The sequence below is a fragment of the Symphalangus syndactylus genome, chromosome 13, assembly GCF_028878055.3.
Source record: "Symphalangus syndactylus isolate Jambi chromosome 13, NHGRI_mSymSyn1-v2.1_pri, whole genome shotgun sequence".
NCBI classification, from domain to species: domain Eukaryota; kingdom Metazoa; phylum Chordata; class Mammalia; order Primates; family Hylobatidae; genus Symphalangus; species Symphalangus syndactylus.
Window position 1 is genome coordinate 48,863,314 of NC_072435.2, and position 6,490 is coordinate 48,869,803.

The following is a 6,490-nucleotide window of genomic DNA, read 5'->3' on the forward strand; positions in this document are numbered from 1 at the left end:
GATGGAGTCTCATTGTGTTGCCCAGGCTGGAGTGCAGTGGTGGGATCTTGGCTCACTGCAACCTCTGCCTCCTGGGTCTAAGCAATTCTCCCACTTCAGCCTCCCAAGTAGCTGGGACTACAGTTGCGTACCACTATGCCTGGCTAATTTTTGTATTTTTAGTAGAGACGGGGTTTCACCGTGGTCTCGATCTCCTGACCTCGTGATCCGCCCGCCTCGGCCTCCCAAAGTGCTGGGATTACAAGCGTGAGCCACCGCGCCCGGCCCCTGTTTTTTTTTTTTTTCGGTTGGCTGTTTGTTTTTAGGGGCACAAGCCCCATTGAGTGAAGTGCTCCTAATCTCTGGTGGTTTTGAATATTGTAGAAAGCATTGCAGTATTTAACTCCGTGCACTGAAGATTTTTTCTAGTTCTAGAATACAGATAAATGTAGATGTATGGTTCTCGATCAATCACAAAAGATCAATAAGGCTTTTTTCTTATTCTCGTTCTCTTTCTTGAAGGGGAGGACCTTGATTCGGATTTGCTGCCTACAGACAGCAATTCGTCTACATTATTTTCTCTTCTTTTTCTTATCGGGAGGGAACTGAGCCTGAGAAAGCTGCAGGGCCACGAGCTGTTAGATTACTTCCAATGAGAGGAAAGGCAGTGTGCGTGACAACACATTCGGAAAGAAATCTGGGGAGGTGGCAGAGCAGGAAGCACCAGGAATCTGTCTCCCCACGTAGGCAAAAGGGAAGCTGGCACAATCTGTCTGATGGAGCGATTTGGGAACTCTGGAGTCTATGGGAGGCCTGCTGCTGCCAGGGGGAAGCCAGGAAGATACATTGTAATCAATGCCAGTTCGCGTTAGCTCTTTGTTTCCCACCCTCACCCTCTCTATGCCCCCCTCAGGCTAGAGTCACAGCGGTAGAAAGGCTTCTAAGGAGAGGTATGTGGGAAGGTTCTTCTACAAGTCAGGTTCTTTAAGCTGAGCTTATTTTATTTCTGGTCTCATGTTCACCAGAATAAAGAAGATATTCCTTAATGACTTGATGGCCTTAGTTTATTTTCTGCTCACAGGTTTGAGCTATAAAAACCAATTTTTCTTCATATGCAATACATGAAAACTATGTATGTCAGAACATGCTTCTCTTAGTGTACTCTTGGGGATATAGTTTAAACAGCAAATCAAATTTTGCATGTATGGAAATTTCTTTTTATATTACTAACAGTACAAATATCTATCAAAATCTTTACCTCTTATGTCTCTAATCTGTATGAATATAAAGAGCATGATAGATCTGCATATAGATATTTGTAGGTAGATAAACACAAACATAAAATTATGAGTTTGTCTATGTAAATATTTCTGTATACAAAATAAGTTCAAGAGACATTCCCCTCCAGCAAAAACTGATGTTGCAGACATAGACTTACGTTCACCTATATGGCTCTATACCATCTCAGGCTGGAACCCAGCTATACAATGTTATGTGTAAAAATCAACAAAGCTTAGCACTGAGGGACACAGCCTAGGAAGTAAGCGTCCAGTACTGTTATGTAAGGTTTCATGGAAAGCTTGGAATTTGAAGGCCCTGCTTTTTTCTTTTCACTGTATGCCTCTGTTATTTACATCCACCATTTGGGGCCTTTCTTGATGCTTCTGCTTTCCCAAATTAGCTAATTGGCTGATTATATTTGCCTGGGCTGAGCTAATTGGCTGATTAAAATCACCTGAGCTTAGCTAATTGGCTTATTGAATTCACCTGGTCTGGATGGGTAGGAAAGGAAAATGAACTTTGATCTACTTTTCTTCTGAGGCTTTTTTTTACCAGGCATAAGCACAAATGGACTTTAGCTAGATACAACTATATGAACCATTCTGGATGTATATGTTTCATTATTCACATATCTTATATCGATAAATACATGTACAAAACAGAGCAAAACGAAGATAGGTAAGAGTTCATTTTTATTTTCATTCTTTCCAGACCAGGTTAATCAAATCAGCGTATTAGCTCAGTGATGATTTACCCAATCCAAGCCACATATTGCATCACATTCTTTTTTTTTTTTTTGACAGAGTCTTGCTCCAGGCTGGAGTGCAATGGCGTGAGCTGGGATTACAGGCGTGCACCACAAAGCCTGGCTAATTTTTGTATTTTTAGTAGAGATGGGGTTGCAGCGTGTTGGCCAGGCTGGTCTTGAACTCCTGCCCTCGTGATCCACCCACCTCAGCCCCCAAAACTGCTGGGATTACAGGCATGAGCCACTGCTCCCGGCCACATTATTCTTATAAATGTGTAAATGTTCTTGTTACCTGGCACTCGAGTGTTTTTAATTCAGGGTCTAATTAAACCTGCTCAGTGGAATTCTAACCATACAGCTAGGACAAGTCTGAGGTGCCTGACACCAGGGACCCTAGCCTTTCTCACACAGAAGCCTTAGCCTGGAGAATAAGAGCCACCATTGACACTTCAGCACATGTTGACTGTCACCTGGTTGAAGTATGGCCAGGATCCAGCTTTGCATGACAATGAATGACTCCCCTGGCCTTAGTGCATTTTTATTTCCTAGAAGAAAAAAACTAGAAACAATGCTTTCTTCATATATGTTAAATGCAGCAGGTTGTATTTAAAAACATCCTCCCATATGTGTGATTCTGGATATAGTTTATAAGACAGTTAAGATTATACGTGTATAAAAGTATTTATTATACCACTATTAGAATCAATACCTATCAATACTTCCATTTTCCACATTTTTGTTCTGTATGAATATACATACGAAGCTAAATATATTTGCATATAGATATACATAGGTAGAAAGGTAAACAAAAACCCATGCAGAATTATGTATGTTTATGTGAACATTTATGTGTACAAAGCATGTTCTGAAAAGACATTTTAAATGCTCTAGTATATACTAAGAACACAAATGTATACCAACTTCGGTACTCTATGGCACAATAACATCTCAAAATGAAACAGAGCCAAGCAATGTTGTTTGTATAAATGTAAAGAAAGCTTCAGGTTCAGGGAATAAGTCTAGAAAGCAAGCTGACAGTACAGCTAGGTAATGCTATATTTCCAGGCTAGCATTTCAGGCTATCGCTTTGTTTCTCACTGTATCAACATGCTATTTACATTCACTGTGTTAGGCCTGACTTGATGAATCTGCAGTCCCTATTTAGACAATTGCATAATTGGATCTGCCTGAGTCGAGCTAACTAGCTTATTAAAATCACCTGGACTGAGCTAATTGGCTGACTGGATTCACCGTTTCTAAAGGGAATGTGTAGAAAAATGACCTCTGATTTACTTTTATTTTGGGGTTGTTTTAGAAACAAATACAGATTGACATTACCTAGACATATTTACATAACCCTGTGTGTTTGTATATGTTTATCTATCTATATATCTCATATTTATATCAAAATCTACAGAGAAATGTGTCCAATAAAACTAACTTTTTTTTCAGTATTGAAGTAAATGCTCAAGTTACAGCCCTTGGCTTTTATTCTCTTACCCTAAAAGTCACTACTTCAGCAAAGAAAACAAAAATACAAGGTTTTATTCCTATGACATATTTAAAATGATTATTTGAATTTATGAAAGCTTTAAAGACAATTATTCAGCACTTTCACATTTGAGTGAGGGCCTTTAAACTGAGGCTATTTTATTTCTGGTCCTATGTTTACCAGAAAGAGAAGGGTCACCCTTGACCTGGCAATGAATGTCTTTCATAACTTTAGTGCATTTTTGTCTTTCAGAAGTGAGCAACATATCGCTTCTCGGCCTTTTGGCTAAGATCAAGTGTAGAAGTGAGCAACAAGGAATGATGCTTCCTTCATATCTGTTAAAAGCAGAAAGATGTGAGAGCATAGTTCCATTTTTGCACTATTTTTTGTATAGTTTATGGGAAAGTTAAGTTTATACATCTATAAAAGCATACTTTTATGTCACTGTCATTATCAATATCTATCAATATTTCCACTTTATACATCACTATTCTTATTTTTTATTGAGACAGGTTCTCACTCTGTCACCCAGGCTGGAGAGCAGTGGCACCATGTAGGTTCACTACAACCTCTGTACCCTGGGTTCAAGTGATCCTCCTACCTCAGCCTCCCAAGTAGCTGGGACCACAGGCACATACCACCACATCTGGCTCTTTAAGACCCTTGAGCTCCAGCAATCCACCCCACTCAACCTCCTGAAGTGCGAAAATTACAGGTGTGAACCACCGCACCTGGTCATACATCATTATTTTTTATAAATATAGATACAAAGATGGATGCATCTGAATATAGACATACGTAGATAAACATACACACACATACAGGATTATTTGACTACATCTGTATAAATATTAATGTATACACATTATGTTGGCCTAAAGACATTTTCAAAACCCTAGTATATATTATAGATAAAGATGTAGAATTACTTCTCTACTCTGACACAATAGTATTCCAGAATGAAACATAGACATACAATGTTGTTTGTTTAAATGTAAACAAAGCTTCCCTTACATGAGAAAGATTTGGGAAGATGACAGTACACGAATGTAATAGTTTATGTTCAGATTAGCATCTCATGGCCCTGCTTTTATTTTCAATCTATGCATGCACTACTCCCATCAACCATTGTAATTCTGCCTTGAGAAATTCACTGTTGATGTTTTTATAATTGACTGATTGGGTCTATCTTCTCTAACTGGCTGATTGGGATCACCTGACCTAAGCTAATTGGCTGATTTTATTCACCTGGGCTGAGCTAATTGGCTAATTGGATTACCTGAGTTGAGCTAATGAATGATTGAAATCACCTGGGGTGACCTAATCAGCTGAATGAATTAACCTGTCTTGAGGGAAATGAGTGGTAAAATAATGTCTTACTTTTATTTTGAGGCTTCTTTATGACACACAATCACAAATGGAAATTACATAGACATATCTGCATAACCATGTGATTTATATATATTAATTCATCTACATATTTTATATCTGTATCTAAATCTACAGAAAAAACTATCCAAAGAAAACTTAAGTTTCCTTTCAGCATAGCAGACTAATTTTTAGTCACAGACTTTAATTTTTTTTCTGTACCTAAAAAATTTACTTCTCTAGCCAACAAAATAAAACAAAAAAATCCTCAAATTATCATGCTATGTCATATGTTCATACAAAAGAACCCCTGAATTTCTGGAAGTTTAAAGAAAATTATTTGGCATTTGCAAATTTGGGGCAAAGCTGGGGCTAATGTATCTCTTGTCTCAGTTCACTAGAATGAAAAGGGTCATTCTTGAGTTGACAGTGAATGACTCTCATGGCCTTAGTACATTTTCTGTTTACAGATGTGAGCAACAAGGGCCAATTCTTTCTTCATGTATATTAAATGCAGCAGAATGTATTTCAGAGAATACCTCCATATGTGTACTCTTGCAGATGTAGTTTAAAAGGCAAATAGGATTTTATGTGTATGAAAGTTTTTTTTAATTGCTATCAGTTGAAATACCTATCAATACTTTCACCTTCTCTATCTTTATTCTGTATGCATGTATAGAATGATAGATAAATCTGGATATAGTTATACATAAGGAGATAAACACACATACAGAATTATATGTTTGTCTACATAAATGCTCATGTATACAGAAGATATTTTTTGAGAGGCATTTTTTTTTTTTTTATTATACTTTAGGGTTTTAGGGTACATGTGCACAATGTGCAGATTTGTTACATATGTATCCATGTGCCATGTTGATTTCCTGCACCCATTAACTCGTCATTTAGCATTAGGTGTATCTCCTAATGCTGTCCCTCCCCCAACCCCCACCCCACAACAGTCCCCGGAGCATGATGTTCCCCTTCCTGTGTCCATGAGTTCTCATTGTTCAATTCCCACCTATGAGTGAGAACATGCGGTGTTTGGTTTTTTGTCCTTGCGATAGTTTACTGAGAATGATGTTTTCCAGTTTCATCCATGTCCCTACAAAGGACACGAACTCATCATTTTTTATGGCTGCATAGTATTCCATGGTGTATATGTGCCACATTTTCTTAATCCAGTCTATCGTTGTTGGACATTTGGGTTGGTTCCAACTCTTTGCTATTGTGAATAGTGCCGCAATAAACATACGTGTGCATGTGTCTTTATAGCAGCATGATTTATAGTCCTTTGGGTATATACCCAGTAATGGGATGGCTGGGTCAAATGGTATTTCTAGTTCTAGATCCCTGAGGAATCGCCACATTCTGTCTGGAAGATGAAGACCTAGACTTACTCTCACCTATATGGCTCCATACCATCACAGACCGAAATACAGACATATAATGTTCTGTATCAGTATCAACAAAACTTTATGTTAAGGGGCAAAGCCTGAGAGGGACGCTTCCATTCCTGCCAAATAAGACTTTATGATGACCTTAAAATTTGGGGGTCCTGCTTTTCTACTCACTCTGTGACTGTGTTGTTCATATCAGCCATTTTGTGCCTGCCTTGATGC

General features: G+C 38.2%; 1 pseudogene; it reads left to right on the forward strand.

Annotated features, from left to right (window-relative positions):
• Positions 1-3,765: 3,765 nt before the first annotated feature.
• On the forward strand, positions 3,766-3,916 carry LOC129461389 (uncharacterized; annotated as a pseudogene).
• The last annotated feature ends 2,574 nt before the right edge of the window (positions 3,917-6,490 follow it).